The 18,363-nt window shown below is 40.3% G+C and overlaps 2 long non-coding RNA genes across 3 annotated transcripts in view; one reads left to right on the top strand and one right to left on the bottom strand.

Moving 5' to 3' along the window:
* The window catches only part of LOC129653950 (uncharacterized), a 12,995-nt gene extending 6,285 nt beyond the window's left edge, over window positions 1-6,710 (bottom strand). For both annotated transcript variants that reach the window (XR_008715307.1, XR_008715306.1), the window contains exons 1-2: window positions 6,586-6,710; window positions 5,322-5,506 (exon numbers count right to left, since the gene is read on the bottom strand). This is a non-coding gene — a long non-coding RNA (uncharacterized LOC129653950). The remainder of the gene's footprint in view (window positions 1-5,321; window positions 5,507-6,585) is intronic.
* A 172-nt stretch (window positions 6,711-6,882) lies between these two features.
* On the top strand, window positions 6,883-17,796 carry LOC129653949 (uncharacterized). Its single transcript, XR_008715305.1, has 3 exons — window positions 6,883-7,214; window positions 8,221-8,356; window positions 17,276-17,796. It is a non-coding gene; the product is annotated as an uncharacterized LOC129653949 (long non-coding RNA).
* The last annotated feature ends 567 nt before the right edge of the window (window positions 17,797-18,363 follow it).

Raw genomic sequence — 18,363 nt, 5'->3', positions numbered from 1 at the left:
CTGTGAATAAGTGTCAATTTAGCTAACTAGTAGTGACACTGGGATTCAAACCCAGATAAATCTGGGGCCAATGTCCACACCCTATCTACACCATCCTGCCTTGAAGGCCTTCTTTAGCACTTCTCATTGGCCTCCCTGGGATCCTAGAAAGACTGTTTTGGCAGGTGGTAAGAGGATGTGGTTTAAGAAACAGAAAAAAAAGAATCTGAAGACCATTTCTTCACATGTAAAAGAGAGAAAATTTCTAACACGGAGAGTTATTTAATGAAATCAAAAGTGAAAGTGAAAGTGGCTCATTCATGTCAGACTCTTTGTCACCCCACGGACTATACAGACCATGGAATTCTCTAGGCCAGAACACTGGAGTGTGTAGCCTTTCCCTTCACCAGGGGATGTTCCCAACCCAGGGATTGAACCCAGGTTTCCCACATTGCAGGCAGATTCTTTACCAAATGAGCCTCAAGGGAAGTCCAAGAACACAGGGGTGGGTAGCCTATCCCTTCTCCAGCAGGTCTTCCCAACCCAGGAATGCAACTGGGGTCTCCTGCACTGCTGGTGGTTTCTTTACCAACTGAGCTCTCAGGCAACTCCAAGAATCAGATAAAGAATCTAGCACTGTTACTGCCGCTAAGCTGCTGCTGCTAAGCTGCTGTTGCTAAGTCATGTCAGTCGTGCCCGACTCTGGGCGACCCCATAGACGGCAGCCCACCAGGCTGCCGTCCCTGGGATTCTCCAGCCAACAATATTGGAGTGGGTTGCCATTTTCTTCTCCAGTGAATGAAAGTGAAAAATGAAAGTGAAGCCGCTCAGTCGAGTCCGATTCTTCGCGACCCCATGGACTGTAGCCTACCAGGCTCCTCCGTCCATGGGATTTCCCAGGCAAGAATACTGGAGTGGCTTGTCATTGCCTTCTCCTTAGCACTGTTAGTAGGGAAGAATAAGATCACACACAGATATATACCTTGCTACTTTTCCTAACCCCTTTCTGATTAAACAGATCTAAACACACACACACACACACACACACACAGTAATTCAGGTCAGGCCATCTGTGTTCTTGTTGACTTCTGCAAATTCACCACCTAACACCTCAGTTTATGTCAACTTCCTTGACTTCCTCACTGTTCCTGGCAGGCACATCCACACAGGGGTGCCTTTGCTTTAGACATCTTCTCTGCCTGCCGAGTTCATCCCCAAGACTTATATCTGTCATTGAGCAAATAAAGATTTTAAAAACTAAGATCAATCTCTGGCCATTTTGTTGGCCAATTGTATCTTCTTTGTCAGTCATAATAAGAGTTTTTAATATGTCTCTGCTGATTGATCATTTGCAATAGAAGTCAAAATTGCAATTATTTAATTCCACAGGTTGCTTTGGAGGGCTATAAAACAGAAAATTGATACTGTTTGATCTTTTTCACAGTTCTTCCTTTATGGAAGCTTACCTTTTGTAATGAAAATGTACTACTAAACCACTTTGACATTTTCCTTAATGTGCACAAAAACAGATATACACAATAGATCAGAATAGAATGGAAAACAAACTTAAAAATGTCATTGTGGAATATTGTGAAGTGCTCTGAATATTTACCATTGTAAGAAAATGTCCAAGAATAGCGTATATGGAAAGTATTTCTAAATTGTACAGAATTTATTAAAAAAAATAAACCACCATTCGCTATCGTTTGAAAAAAGAAAATATCCAAAAAGGTGTTAGTAATTTTTCTTAATCTGTTTTCAATATTGTTTGAAGCTAGGGTTTGAAAATTTAACAGAAATATAGATCAATGGAACAAAATAGAAAGTCCAGAGATAAATCCACGCACATATGGAAACCTTATCTTTGACAAAACAGGCAAGAAGATACAATGGAGAAAAGACAATCTCTTTTTAACAAGTGGTGCTGGGAAAACTGGTCAACCACTTGTAAAAGGATGAAACTAGAACACTTTCTAACACCATACACAAAAATAAACTCAAAATGGTTTAAAGATCTAAACGTAAGACCAGAAACCAGAGGAAAACACAGGCAAAACACTCTCCAACATAAATCATAGCAGGATCCTCTATGACCCACCTCCCAGACTAATGGAAATAAAAGCAAAAATAAACAAATGGGACCTAATTAAACTTAAAAGCTTTTGTACAATGAAAGAACCTATAAGCAAAGTGAAAAGACAGCCTTCAGAATGGGAAAAAATTATAGCAAACAAAGCAACTGACAAAGAATTAATCTCAAAAATATACAAGCAACTCCTGCAGCTCAATTCCAGAACAATAAATGACCCAATCAAAAAATGGGCCAAAGAACTAAACAGTTCTCCAAAGAAGACACGCAGATGACTAACAAACGCATGAAAGGATGCTCAACATCACTCATTATCAGAGAAATGCAAATCAAAACCATTATAAATTTAAAGAATAAATAAACTGGAAAGTATATCATAAAAAATAAAATTTATTATGATAAATATAATATCATTTATGAGATGGCTTTGACTTACAGACTACAAAAGTAGGTTTCACTCTATTTTATATATTAGTTTAATATTTAAAAAAAAAAAAGAATCACTTGCCCTTTGGCTCTGACCAATCAGATAAAAAATTCTAACTTTTTTTTTAAATCTATCTAGTTTTTGTATGGTTGTATGATAGGCAAGTTTACGGGAAATATTTACCTTAAAGATATTACTGTTGTTGAAATTAACTTTTCTTAGAAATGTGTTTTTCACTGCCAAGATAAGAACCCAAAGTAGTACAGGGAATTATTATTTGATTTTTTTGTTTGTTTGTTTTTTTCCAGTGGTATTCCTCAGAATAGTTGGAAATTCCCCAGATTTATAAAATATCAATATGAAAAATATAATAACTATTCTATAAAATCTAATTGCATAGGAATTGAAAAATATCCTCTGTTTATTAAAAGGTTTTAGGAATGGAGAGTTTATAAGGGGTTCTCTCTTGAATGTGGGAGAAAAAGTATGCCCCACATTCCACAACCAAAAACAACATTATTGAAGACACACAGCATTACTCAGTGTCATGATAAGGCTGAAAATTCACAGGACAAATTCTATGAAAAAGTTAAGCCATTTATGATACTTATATATAGTAAACCTATATATGTAGTAAATATATATATAGTACAAAATCCATTAGCTCTAAAATTTGGTAGTGCCAATGAAAATTTTGATGTGATAGAAAAACTCCTAAGTATGATGTCCGTGACAAGCACAACTTAGTTCTGAGGTTTAACAATGTTTCAGAAGGGAGGTGGGGTTATTTTCTTTTTTTGCCACACCTTGTGGCTTGCAGGGTCTTAGTTTCTTGACCAAGGATCCAATCCTGGGCCTGGGCAGTGAAAGTTCAGAGTCCTAACCATTGGACCACTGAGGAAGTCCTGTAATGTCTTAACAATGCTCATATGAAACTGGCCACATTTAGGACATCTAACTACTGACAGTTCTCCCCAAATGGTCAAAGCTGTTAGACCGTTAATTTAACTGAGGTGGCAACATTTTTCAAGGCCATGAAACATAAGTCAGTTCCCTGCATAAGGGTCTTAGAGTTACTCTCCGTTAGAAAATTAAAACAGAAGACATACTGTTTGTAATAATTAAGTCTCTGAACCTTGTGTCCTCTTAGGGTCAGGCCACAGGCTATTCAGTTGTGGTAGATGAATCAGAGTACCAAGAACAATCTTCTTATATTGAAATTAAGATGCTTAGCTATGGCATCTTCCAGAGAGAATGGAAATTTTAAGATTTCATTTTATTGACTTGTTTTTTTTTTATTTTAATTTAATTGCAGGACAATTATTTTACCATATTGTATTGGTTTTGCCATACATCAACATGAATCCGCCATGGGTGTACACGTGTTCCCCATCCTGAACCCCCCTCCCATCTCCCTCCCCATACCATCCTGCTGGGTCATCCCAGTGCACCAGCCCCAAGCATCCTGTATCATGCATCGAGTTTACAGAAGATCAAGAAAGGGTCTGATATTTACAAAACTAGTTTTATATTTCTCATTTCATGTTACAATAGTGTTGTGAATTTATTGCAGAACATTTTTGGAAAATAGAAACAAAAAACCAAAAATTAAATCACTGACACATCTACTGCATTAAAACAACTACTGTTAACATTCTGTTTTATACATATTCAACATTTTGTATGCATTTTAAAATATATACTTTACTTCTTTTTGAGAATATTATTTCATTAGCATCTTGGGAACCATCTTCTCATTGTTTTTCTGCCTCACTGATTGCTATTTTTAATGTTTAAAATTTTTTTAACTTAACATGTTTATTTATTTTTTACTTTACAATATTGTATTGGTTTTGCCATACATCAACATGCATCCGCCACAGGTGTACATGTGTTCCCCATCCTGAACCCCCCTCCCACCTCCCTCCCCATACCATCCCTCTGGGTCATCCCAGTGCACCAGCCCCAAGCTCCCTGAATCCTAAATTGAACCTAGACTGGCGATACGTTTCTTATATGATAGCATACATGTTTTAATGCCATTCTCCCAAATCATCCCCCTCTCCCTCTCCCATGGAGTCCAAAACACTGTTCTATACATCTGTGTCTCTTTTGCTGTCTCACATATAGGGTTGTCATTACCGTCTTTCTAAATTCCATATATATGCGTTACTATACTGTATTCGTCTGTTTCTTTCTGGTTGACTTCACTCTGTATAATAGGCTACAGTTTAATCCACTTCATTAGAACTGATTCAAATGTATTCTTTTTAATGGCTGAGTAATACTCCATCGTGTACATGTACCACAGCTTTCTTATTCTTAAAGAGAAATTTATTAATCAGTCGGCTCCAGATAGTCAGAGGAAACTCCTAAAGCTGGCCTTTCTAGGTCCTCCTCACCATTCTATGCAAAACAAAGAACTCTGACCTGAAGAAAAAAAAATGGACAATAAGGTTGATCACACCCAGCTCCTAACTGGTCCCAGCTGGTCTCCAGAATTCCTTGCCCCAGCTGTTTAAGAAATACCTACTCCGAAGACTTCCCTGGCTTCCCTGTGGCTCAGACGGTAAAGTGTCTGCCTACAATGCAGAGGACCCGGGTTCAATCCCTGGGTCAGGAAGATCTCCTAGAGAAGGAAATGGCAACCCACTCCAGTATTCTTGCCTGGGAAATCCCATGGACAGAGAAGCCTGGTAGGGCTACAGTCCATGGGGTAACAAAGAGCTGGACATGACTGAGAGACTTCACTCACTCCAAACAACCTTGGAGAAGAACAGGCACCCGTAACAGTAGATGTCCACATATATGCCTATATATACTTACTCTTTTCTTGGGTTAGCGCAGCAGGTCATTAATCTGATGCTGCCCCTTCTTGCCTCATTAAAGGTGAATCCGTTCCGTAAAGTGCCGGTCTCCTTCTTTTTCCGAACCTCGCCTCCTCTAACTCCCTTACCCTACACTGGTAAGAGCTGCCACATCAGTATTCTTAAACAGAAATCAGGAAGAACCTAAAGAAAAAGGGAATAGAGATAAGAGAAAGGTCAAAGCTCTCCTTATGGCCCTAAAGGGAGTTAACTTTAGGGCTACAAAGGTGGGAGGATACAAGCAAAAACCTGAAGTCTTTTTTTGTTGTGGCAAGAATGGACACTTTAAGAGACAATGCCCCCAAGGCAAGCAGAGGCCACCACCAAGGCCCTGCCCCACTTGCAAGGGAGATCACTGGAAGAGTAATATCCCCAGGGACGTAGGTTTCAGGGGTCAGAAACTCAGACACAAGATCAAGATTCACGGGGCCCAGGGCTTCCCACTTTGGCTTCTGTCCTCATTACCACACAGGAGCCTCAGGTGACTCTAACTAGAAGAGGCCATCCTGTTAAATTCCTACTGGATACGGGAGCCACATTCTCAAGCCTCCTGTGTAATCCGGGTCCTCCTTCTACTAAGTCAGCTACTAAAGGTGGCATTTCTGGAAAGCCAATTACAAAACTCTTTACACAACGGTTGAGTTGTAACTGGGATTCTCTTTTTTCTCATGCGTATATGTGCCTGTGCTCAGTCGTGTCCACCTCTCCGACTCTACGACCCCTTGGACTGCAGCCCGCCAGACTCCTCTGTCCAAGGGATTTTCCAGGGAAGAATACAGGAGGGGGTTGCCATTTCCTCCTCCAGGGCATCTCCCCCACTCAGGGATCGAGCTTGCATCTTTTGCAATTGCCTGCATTAGCAGGCTGATTCTTTTCTACTGTGCCACCTGGGTATCCAAGTGAGCACAGGGCGCCTGGCGTGCTTGGCGTGGGGTGAAGGGCCGTGGCAGCAAAACTCCACGAATTGAAGAAGGGGGAGGGTGATCAGCCGAGGCCGGGTGATCTGCTCCTCCCATGGGGAGGCCGAAGGATCCCCCACACTCCATCCACTAGGGATGCAGCATCCTTCCCCAAAGTTCTGATGGGGAGACCCTCCTCGAGGGCCCGGGCGCTGGAAGTGGGGCTAAGGACACCAGTCGGGCACATCAGGGACGGCCGTGGCCCCTCACTTCCACCCCCCCTCCCCAGGGGTGGCGGTATAGGCATGGTAGCCAGCCGGTGACCTGTGCACACTTGGACGAGCGCACCGCAGGGGGCTTCGTGCCGGGGGCTTAGGCGCTCTTCCTGGTCCAGCACGCGACAACATCAGCGGACAGAAGGAGGCAAAGGGCAATGGAGACGGGGCAAGGCGGGCCGGGGAAGCGAGAAGCACCAGGGCGCAGGCCCAGGGATCAGAGGATAGGACGAACGAGGCACAAATGGAGTGCTGCCACGTAGCCCACGTGGCATAGATGCAGCAGAGGCATAGAACCGACAGTGCAGGTCGGGTGGCTGCCAGCTACTGCGAGGGGCCCGGAAGCCATTGTGAATGACCCGGAAGCGAAGCTGCTTCTGGGTCACGCCACGGAATCTGACCGCAAGAAACCTCCAGCGCAGGAGCGCTCCCCTGGCACCCAGGATGTCTATTGCCCTTCCTGGCCCCCATGGAGCTCCCCTATCGGGGCTTGAGCCGACCACCGCCAACACCCAGAGCCACAAGTGGCCCGGGAGAGCACTCTCCAGCCATGTACCGGTGCCTCCACAGCCCTCACGTGCAACTTGTTGTGCCCAGCTTCCCCCCTCGGGGACCGAGGGCACTTCTGTGCCCGGAGACACCACCAGCCATGGAGGCCAGGGAAGGACACCACATGAGGTGAGACGGGTTAGGTCCTAAACAGGGTAAGGGGGCACTGGGCGGTCACCGGTGTGGGGCGGGCCGGGAGCGGGGAAAAGCTGGAAGTGACGGGGAAGAGCAATAAACACGCACAGGGAGGGCCGGGGGACAGGGGCACGCGCGCTGTCTGGTGATCACAAAGACTGAGTCACGGCCGGCCACCTAGTTTTCAAGTAGGAATATTGCTATTTTTAAACAAAAACACGTCCACACCTGTTAAAGGATTTTGAGAGGCAGGTTGGAACCGCTGACCCTTATGTATACTATCAGCTGATTGAGTAGAATGATTTGAATTTGTTTCATGAATATAAAGATATTTTGCTGCATTGTTTTCCAAACGTATACTACAGATTTACACTCCAAATAGTAACAGAGATGAATTTCAGGTGTTTAATACATTCATCACCTTTGGGTAATTTTTTTTTTCTTTTTTGTTTTATTCATCCTGTTGAGTATGTAATGGGTCCTAATTTTCTTGAATACATATGTTTCCTGATGACTAATGATATTATGCAAGTAAGCTTTTGGGTCATCACTTTTTTTGGCCAAACTTTTGTTGGGTTATTTGCCGTATTAGTACATTAAACTTCTTAATAATTGGGACTATGAGTCTTTTCTTAGAATAATATATATTTCAAATAAGTTTCTTCATACTTTGGCCTGTGTATTTACTCAGAAAATGCATTTGGTAAGCAGAAGTTCTTATTCATAATATATTTCAGTTCCTTTTATTTTCCTGTGTAGTTATTACTTTTCAAATCCTGGATAAGAAATAATTCCTACTCCAAGATTTTGAAAATGTTTCCTTATGCTTTATCTTCTAAGAGACAATTCTATTTTTATTTGCACTTATCTCTATAATCTATCTAGAATATATTTCTGTGTTTAGGGTGAGGTTGCTGTTGTTGTTTAGTCACTAAGTCCAACTCTTTATGACCCCATGGCCTATAGCCCTCCAACCTCCTCTGTCCATGTAATTTTCCAGGCAAGAATACTGGAATGGGTTGCCATTTCCTCCTCCAAGGGATCTTCCCAACCCAGCAATAGAACCTGTGTCCCCTGTCTCCTGCTTGGCAGGTGGATCATTACCACTGAGCCACCTGGGAAGCCCTTAGTATGAGGTAGGTGGTTACATTATTATTATTTTTTGTGTGTGCTTATTTAAACAAACTCATTCAATTTCTTAAAAATAGTAGAATTTCCTCTCACTTCACTGCAGTGGAACATTTCTTACACATAACATAACTTTGTAAAGTATTAATATATGTTTGTCTGTCTTCTGTTTTACTGGCCATTTGTTTTTCTTCCTCTTTTTATACTAATGCTTCACAATCTTATTTACCAATGGTTTATAAGAGCCTTGATATCTGGTGGTAAATGATGATGATACCAGCAGTTGATATACCAGGCTCCTGTGTCCCTGGGATTCTCCAGGCAAGAACACTGGAGTGGGTTGCCATTTCCTTCTCCAATGCATGAGAGTGAAAAATGAAAATGAAGTCGCTCAGTCGTGTCTGACTCTCAGCCACCCCATGGACTGCAACCTACCAGGCTCCTCCGTCCATGGAATTTTCCAGGCAAGAGTCCTGGAGTGGGGTGCCATTGCCTTCTCCGAAAATTGTGTTTACTAATCTTGATAATAAAAAAAACTACTTAATCAGATGGTTGTATTGACGGCTATGATGATGTATGTTAATGTTTTGCAAAATACAATATTCTCTGAAAATGTATGTATGTATATACACTCTTGAGAGTCCCTTGAACTCTCAAGATCTTGAGAGCTCAAGGAGATCCAACTAGTCCATCCTAAAGGAAATCAGCCCTGAATATTCTTTGGAAGGACTGATGCTGAGGCTGAAGCTCTAATACTTTGGCCACCTGATGGCGGAGCACCGACTAATTGGAAAAGGCCCTGATATTGGGAAGGATGGAAAGCAGGAGGAGAAGGGGACAAAAGCGGATGAGATGGTAGGATGGCATCACTGACTCGATGGACATGCGTTTGAGCAAGCTCCAGGAGTTGGTCATGGACAGGGAAGCCTCATGTGCTGCACTCCACGGGATTACAAGGAGTTAGACATGACAGACAGAGAAGGCAATGGCACCCCACTCCAGTACTCTTGCCTGGAAAATCCCATGGATGGAGGAGCCTGGTAGGCTGCAGTCCATGGGGTCAGTAAGAGTCTGACAGGACTGAGTGACTTCACTTTCACTTTTCCCTTTCATGCATTGGGGAAGGAAATGGCAACCCACTCCAGTGTTCTTGCCTGGAGAATCCCAGGGACCGGGAAGTCTGCTGGGCTGCCGTCTTGGGGTCGCACAGAGTCGGACACAACTGAAGCGACTTAGCAGCAGTACCGGCAAACATGACAGAACAACTGAACCAAACTGATACATCAGTTCGGTTCAGTTCAGTCACTCAGTCGTGTCTGACTCTTTATGACCGCATGAACTGCGGCACGCTAGGCCTCCCTGTCCATCACCAACTGCTGGAGTTTACCCAAACTCATGTCCATTACACAGGCCTCTAGGGTTTCCCAGGTGGTTTAGCCTGCCAAGCAGGCTGACCCGCTTCAGTCTGCGGGTTGGGAAGATCCCTGGAGAAGGAAACGGTAACCCTCCTCAGTCTTCTTGCCTGGGAAATCCCATGGACAGAGAAACCTAGGGGGCTGTAGTGCATGGGATCACCAATGAGTTGGACATGACTTAATGACAAAACAAGGAACGGAAGGGTCCTCTAATCTCCCCAAAGGAGGGAGAAGGGGTGGAAGAGAGATGGGAGGTAAGCAGGTTGACAGGAGTCTATCAAAGTTACAACTCATTCTCAGGGCCTTCTTTCCCAATCCAAACTAGAAATTTCAAGCCAATGATCATTTGAAATTACATTATAATATTGCTACTCTCAGGATTAAAATGGAGAACTTAAATTCAGATAGATGTGTTTTCTGCATTTCCAAGAAATTAGAGACTCTGAGCGTGCCCACAGAAGATGTTCTTTGGCCCAAAACCTATAGCATGATTCCAGAAGAGTACAAGGGATAAGTTTTGTGGTTGTTGCTGTTGTTTGCCACTGAATTACATTGACTTCCACTCTCCCAGTTCCGTGCAAAATAAACCATTGCCATCCTCTAACCTAACCAGATTAGACAACGTATTCCAGATTCCAGCTTTAAGGGTCTCTTTCCTGGAATCACTTCTGTAGCATATGGTTTCTATTTTTTCTCTTTTTATCCTGGATTAATTTTTCAAGAAAACAAATTATTATATACTTGGTCATATTCATTCTCATATAACTTAACATCCATGTAGTTGTGTAATTTTTCTTCTCATTACTCCTTCAAATACAAATTTAAATGTAAATATTTATGGGGTAAATCTTCTGAAGAGGAAAGTGTATGAGAAACATACATACACACACACACACACACACACACTCACATATGTATATACAGATGTGTAAAGTCAAAGAAAGAAAGGGAAGTCACTCAGTCGTGTCCGACTCTTTGCGACCGTATAGACTGTAGCCTACCAGGTTTCACCGTCCATGGGATTTTCCAGGCAAGAATATAGGAGTGGGTTGCTATTTCCATCTCCAGGAGATCTTCCCGACCGAGGCATTGAACCCAGGTCGCCCGCATTGCAGGCAGAAGCTTTATCGTCTGAGCCACCAGGGATAGACAGATGTATATATATGTGTATATTCACACACACAAATATATGAATTATCCCCTGATATTTGAAGGTGATCTAGTTGATAAAAATTTTTATCCTAGCCTTCTTTTTTTGTGATTTTTCAAGAAGTTTCATTGGAATGTGGTTGCTTTTCAATGCTGTGTTAGTTTCTAATGTATAGCAATGTGAATCAGCATACGTATATATACATCCCCTCCCTTTTGTACTTCCTTGTTATTCAGCTCATCCCAGAGCATTAAGTAGAGTTCCCTGTGCTGTAACATTCTCACTAGGCATGTTTTTAAAATACATAAAATATTGCATTATATAACTACTGAGCAGTCTGATGGCTAGCCCAATCCTTGTCAGAGTCTCAGATGCAGTCCTTGGGAATATCAGCCTGTTGTGTAAATTTGTGGGTGGGGAAACAGTTGCAGGCAAGACCCGAACTTGTACATATCTTTTCTAGTTTATGCACAAATGAGTGCCCAATAAAAGACAGCTACATGATGTCATGAAACTGATAAAGATCATTTTTCATTACTTCCATGTCCAGCTTCCCCAAAGGGCAATTCCATTCATGGGACTGGAGAGATACTGAATTCATGGTGACTTAGAAGGAAAGGAATAAGAAAGTTGAATGTCCACAGACGTGTGGTTAGTTGAAACCAATATTCATCTCTTCTGATAATGACCTGTGAACACATAGGCTAGGTGTCAAATCTTGTGAAAGAAAAAGATCACAATTATCCTGGGGAACCAGAGAGAAATAAGAGGTCAATGGAAGCATTCCACACTATTCTATTTAATGCATATTCAGTATTCACTGCAACACTGATGCTAATTTTTCCGACCTAAGAGACTCTTTTGTGAACATTTTTGTCCTTAAGCCTTTATATAAAAGCAATTCTAGGGTATATACCTGAAAGTGGAGTTTTGGGATCATGTACAAGGGCATCTTAAACTTTCTCAGATATTAGCCAAATGTAATCTAAAGTACCGTAAAATATTTCTATTTAAATGCAAGCAGTGTGTTAGAGTTTCCTTTACATTTTTATAAGAGAATAATATTTTAGACTATTTTAAATCAATATTAAATAAGTGTATAGTGGTATCATCGTCCTTGTTGTTCAGTCGCTCAGTTGTGTCTGACTTTTTGCAACCCCATGGACTGCAGCATGCCAGGCTTCCCTGTCCTTCACCATCTCCTGTAGCTTACTAAAACTCAGGTCCATTGAGTTGACGATACCATCCAACCATCTCGTCCTCTGTTGTCCCCTTCTCTTCCTGCTTTCAAACTTTCCCAGAATCAGGGTCTTTTCTAAGAAGTCAGCTCTTCACATCATGTGGCCAAAGTAGTGGAGCTTCAGCTTCAGCATCAGTCCTCCAATGAATATTCAGGACTGATTTCCTTTAGGATTGACTTACTTGATATTCTTGAAGTCTTCTCCAATGCCACAGTTCAAAAACATCAATTCTTCAGCACTCAGCCTTAACAATTAGTATTTTAGACTATTGTAACTCCATTTTATAGGTGGACAAAGGTATCATATAATCTTTTAATTTGAATATTCCTGATCATCAATGCAATTGATTATTCTTTTATTTGTTTTCTGACTATTTTGATTATTCTTCTGCAGATTACCTGCCAGTCCAAAGTTTTCATCAATTATGCTCTTGGTCTTTTCCCTTTTTGTGTGTGCACATTTAATGTGTATCTTTGAGACTAACATTGGTGATTTAGTTACATTGCATATTTGTCATAGTATTTAAGGTCAATTTTAAAAAAAATAAAATCTTTTCTTCCGTGTGTGTGCTTAGTCACTCAGTCGAGTCTGACTCTTTGTGACCCCATGGGCTGTAGGCTGCCAGGGTCCTCGGTCTATGGGGATTCTCCAAGCAAGAATACTGGAGTGGGCTGTCATGCCCTGCTCCAGGGGGTCTTCCCAAACCAGGGATTGAACCCAGGTCTCCCGCACTGCAGGCAGATTCTTTAGCATCTGAGCCACCAGGAAAGCCAGTGTTGTTTTATATTTTAGATGTCTAGTAGGTGGAGTCCCCCTTTGTACTTCTCTCTTTTTGATTGGAATGATGTTTATTTTGGAGATTATTTAGGAAAAATAATTTCTATCAGTGATATTGTTACTGTAGACTTATCACCTTTATTTTTGCATGAGCACATTTTTGTTTTAAACTTCAATGTTACTTCTGAGCAATTTCAAAGTGGTTTATTAATATTTTCTGTGTTATATTATTCTTATGATTTTTCATTTTCTGATCACTTTTTTCGCGTTTTTATATTCAGAATTTATAGAGAACTAACTTGGCATTTTTATTTAATTTATTTAATAAATCTTTTTATTCCTTAACACATTCTATCTATCTATCTATCTATCTATGTATCTATCTATCTAACCTTTTGGCCATACTAAGTGACATGCGGGATTTTAGTTACCCAACGAGAGATCGAACCTGTGCCGCTTCAGTGGAAGCTGAGAGACCTAACCACTGGATCTCCAGGGAAATCCCTAACACCTGGCATGTTTTTAATTTGCTTGTTTATTTAATTAATTTATTTTTAAAGACGGATATTTGCTTTTCCGAATTTGTTGGTTTCTGCCAAACATCAACATGAATCAGCCATAGGTATACATATGTCCTTTCCCTCTTGAACCTCCCTCCCCAAACCACCCCTCTAGGTTGATGCAGAGCCCCTTTTTGAGTTCCCTGAGCCATACAGCAAACTAGCTATCTATTTTACACGTGGTAATGTGAGTTTCCATGTTACTCTCTCAATATATCCCACCCTCTCCCTCCTCCCTTCTCCCCATTTCCATAAGTCTGTTCTCTATGTCTGTGTCTGCATTGCTGCTCTGAAAATATTTCCATCAGTACCATCTTTCTAGATTTCATATATATGTGTTCAGTTCCGTTCAGTTCAGTCGCTCAGCAGTGTCCGACTCTTTGCGACCCCATGAATTGCAGCACGCCAGGCCTCCCTGTTTATCACCAACTCCCGGAGTTGACTCAAACTCATGTCCATCAAGTCGGTGATGTCATCCAGCCATCTCATCCTCTGTGGTCCCTTTCCCCTCCTGCCCCCAATCCCTCCCAGCATCAGAGTCTTTTCCAGTGAGTCAACTCTTCGCATGAGGTGGCCAAAGTACTGGAGTTGCATCTTTAGCATCATTCCTTCCAAAGAACACCCAGGACTGGTATCCTTTAGAATGGACTGGTTGGATCTCCTTGCAGTCCAAGGGACTCTCAAGAGTCTTCTCCAACACCACAGTTCAAAAGCATCAATTCTTCAGCACTCAGCTTTCTTCACAGCCCAACTCTCACATCCATACATGACCACTGGAAAAACCATAGCCTTGACTAGACGGACCTTTGTTGGCAAAGTAATGACTCTGCTTTTGAATATGCTATCTAGGTTGGTCATAAATTTTCTCCCAAGGAGTAAGCGTCTTTTAAATTCATGGCTGCAGTCACCATCTGCAGTGATTTTGGAGCCCCCCAAAATAAAGTCTGACACTATTTCCACTGTTTCCCCATCTGTTTCCCATGAACTGATGGGACCAGATACCATGATCTTCGTTTTCTGAATGTTAAGCTTTAAGCCAACTTTTTACTCTCCTATTTCACTTTCATCAAGAGGCTTTTTAGTTCCTCTTCACTTTCTGCCCTAAGGGTGATGTCATCTGCATATCTGAGGTTATTGATATTTCTCCCGGCAATCTTGATTCCAGCTTGTGCTTCTTCCAGCCCAGCGTTTCTCATGATGTACTGTGTATATAAGTTAAATAAGCAGGGTGACAATATACAGCCTTGACGTACTCCTTTTCCTCTTTGGAACCAGTCTGTTGTTCCATGTCTAGTTCTAACTGTGGCTTCCTCACCTGCATATAGGTTTCTCAAGAGGCAGGTCAGATGGTCTGGTATTCCCATCTCTTTCAGAATTTTCCACTGTTTATTGTGATCCACACAGTGTTAGGATACCATATTTATCTTTCTCTTTCTGACTTGCTTCACTCTGTAATAGGCTCTAGGTTTATTCACTTCATTAGAAAGGACTCAGGTGTTCCTTTTATGACAGAATAATCTTCCATTGTATATATGTACCACAGCTTCTTTATCTAGTCATCTGTCCATAGACATCTAGATTGCTTCCATATTCTGGCTATTGTAAATAGTACTCTAATAAACAGTGGCGTACATGTGTCTTTTTCAATTTCTCTAACCTGGCATGTTTTTAATAAGCTTTATTTGTGGTAAATAAGAACTATAAAATAATTAATAAAACATATTCAGAGTTTGTTACTTTTTACAGTCTATTTTTAACTCTCATGCAATATATATATATGTATATATAAATATTGAAGCATAGTTAGAAAATGAACATTTACCAGTAATTTCAAGAACTACCAAAGTATTATTAGTATTGAATCTAGATGTCTGATCTAGTGTAGTTTAATTTCACTCTATTTTATTCCATAGTTTATTACTCATTTAAATGTCAGTTATGCTTTCAGATATAATTTTGAACATCATTTTTAGACTTATTTCAAGACTTTGAAATGTTGCTCTTTACAGATTAATTTGATCAGAAATCAGTTTTTAGCTGTCAACTTCATTTGGATTTTCAAGATTGCCTTTCTTATTGTTTTGTTTTAACTTTTGTTGAGAGTTCATTGTCAGCAAGAGCTTTTGGATTTTTTATTTTTCTTTTCTTCTGTTTGGCATTTTGAAATTAAGTAGCTCATAAGGAATTCCAGCTTTAAGACATGTTTGAGAGAGTGATTGCTAAGTCACACAGTCGTGTCCAACCCTTAGTGTCCCCATGAACTGTGCCCACCAGGCTGCTCTGTCCATGGAATTTTCCAGGCAAGAGGACTGGAGTGGGCTGACATTTCCTCCTCCAGGGGATCTTCCCAATCCAGGGAGATATGTTTAGTAGTACTTAATTATTTTCCCTTCTTTTATTCACTGATAGAAGTGGAAATACTGACTTCGAGTATTAAGTTAACCTGAGGTCCCCATAATCCTAACAATAAATTGGCACACCAACCAAGAAGGAGCAATACTCATGTGATAGTCAAACTCCTTGTTCTCGGATTTATTTCATATATGAACCCAACCGTCCTTGTTAGCTTTCTTCATGTTTATAGTTGCTCTGATTTTAAATAAAGGGCAACATCAAAGCTAGAAAAAACTTTCTGTACTGTGCCAGTTGTTTGGGCTGAGTTTCAGAACTGCTTCAGAATCCGATAGAAAAAGCAATTTTCAATTATTGGAAATAAGTACGATATACTTTCACAATATAATAGGTAGCCTACACTGTATACAAAGGGTCATTCTATGTCATATTGCCTTCTAATTTATGATTTTGAGGAACCACCGAGAATTTTTATGCAGTTAATGACATTTTAATCTATGCTGATTTATTTAGATTAGAAAATGTTACGTTTTCTAGTTTTGTGGATAACTTCTCAATAGCATTGCTTGTGTGATCATATGTACTCGTATGTATAGTATATCAGCAACTTCATTTTTTAGTTTGAACTGTTTCTGTTACATATATTTTATTTCCTTTTTTCTTTTGGAACAATTACAGTGACATAAAAATTAACTTACTTAAATTTACAAAATGCGTTATAGGAACCAGAAAACTGGTGCCTCTCACTGTGGCCTGTACAGACAGGACTGGAGATTGAAATGCTATGAGGAACTGATATTCTTTGGGAAGATTCAGCGTAAGCTTTTATCTATCATTAGTGTTCATGTCATAAGTGTATTCAGCTATTCATGAATTCTGTGTTTGTTCCACAGTAAGAACTACCTAGTCAAATACCTTACCTTTATGACTAAGAAACACAAGGATCCGACTTGTGACATTTGTTACAAACTGTCACAAGTTGGAAAGCATTCTTAAGATGATAAAAATTTACAAGTAAATGGATACAGTTCTTTGACATTAAGCATTGTAAAACTGTAAACTTAAACTGTAAAACTCCTACATTACCAGTTGAAAAGTATATTCGAGTTTAAGAACTGTGTTATAATGTTAACCTAATTATTTCTTACATAATCCAGTGGCCTGTAGTTGGATTACTTCCATCAGATAATTCAGGTTTAAGAAAACATAATTTAGCAATGGACTGGAATATATAATGGCTGCTTCTATGTACTATTCTGCTTGAGTGCATGCTGTGTGTTTGATTGTGACACCAAGGACAGCAGCCTTCCGGGCTCCTCTGTCCGTGGATGTTTCCAGCAAGAAGACTGAAGTGAGTTACCACTTCCTCCTCCAGGGGATCTTCCTGACCTAGGGATTAACCCCAATTCTCCTGTGTCTCTTGCATTGGCAGGCAGATTCTTTACCACTGACCCACCTGAGAACTTCGTTCATTACTTGCAACAGTGCCGATCTACGCAAAACAAATTACACACCCTCATTATCCTAAACTAATGTCAGCCATGATGTCTCCGGAATAACAGCGTTTAACTTTCTTAAGGAAATTAGGTGTGACAGCAATGCAGCTTTCCCTTACCAAGCAATAAATAAGAGCTTGTTTTATTTTGGTTAGTCTGTGTGACTTCAAAAAGCAAAAGTTAAAAATATTCCATAAAATGATTATTTTCTACATTATATAGATGTTCTGAAATAAAAGTTCTAGTCAGTACTTTTTATGCATATCAGAAGATGGAATGTAAACAAAATTTGCACTTGAAGGTGGAAGATTAACTATATTAATTTAGATCCACAAAATGTGTTTTCTAAGTGTGAATGAGTGTTATCCAATTTTTATGTTTCTTTCTATAAAAATGAGATTTCTTGTTTTAAAATCTTCTGCACTTGGATACGTGCCTTACTCCTTTTCATAGAATTAAAATGTGGTTTGCATCATTTCTCAGACAGGACTCTTGGTGTCTCTTTCTTTCATCTGGACTGGTGTGAGTCCATACCTTTTGTAAGGTCTGTATGGACACAGGACTCTTACAGAAAAGTACAGTCTAGTTCGCTCTGTAGAGAAAAACAAGTGATGTTCTTTCTGTTCTTCTTGGTCACATTTCTGTCTTATATCAGAAAGTTTGGGTTCATATTCTGATCAAAAGAAGTGATATTTATTATGTCTTATCAGTTATTTTATTCTTTACTATAAAAGTACATTTAATTACACTTAACAAACTTACCTGCTCACCTATTTTCTGTATTGAAATCTAATTCTGTAATTTCTTTTGTATATTTTCCCTTGTGTACAGGAATAATAAGAATTACATTTACACTCATTAGATGTAGCAACTAGTTGAAACACACACACATAATTTTTTCTTCACAACAGTTTTATGAAATAGATGTTATTATGTCTCAGTTAAGGAAGACAAGATAGGAAAAGGATGACTAACCACTCCTAGGATACAGACCAAGTAAATGGTAAACTAAAGATTCATCCTC

This window comes from Bubalus kerabau, chromosome 5, assembly GCF_029407905.1.
Source record: "Bubalus kerabau isolate K-KA32 ecotype Philippines breed swamp buffalo chromosome 5, PCC_UOA_SB_1v2, whole genome shotgun sequence".
Classification (NCBI taxonomy): domain Eukaryota; kingdom Metazoa; phylum Chordata; class Mammalia; order Artiodactyla; family Bovidae; genus Bubalus; species Bubalus kerabau.
Note: the sequence above shows the minus strand (reverse complement) of the source record. Positions and strands in the feature narration are given on the sequence as shown.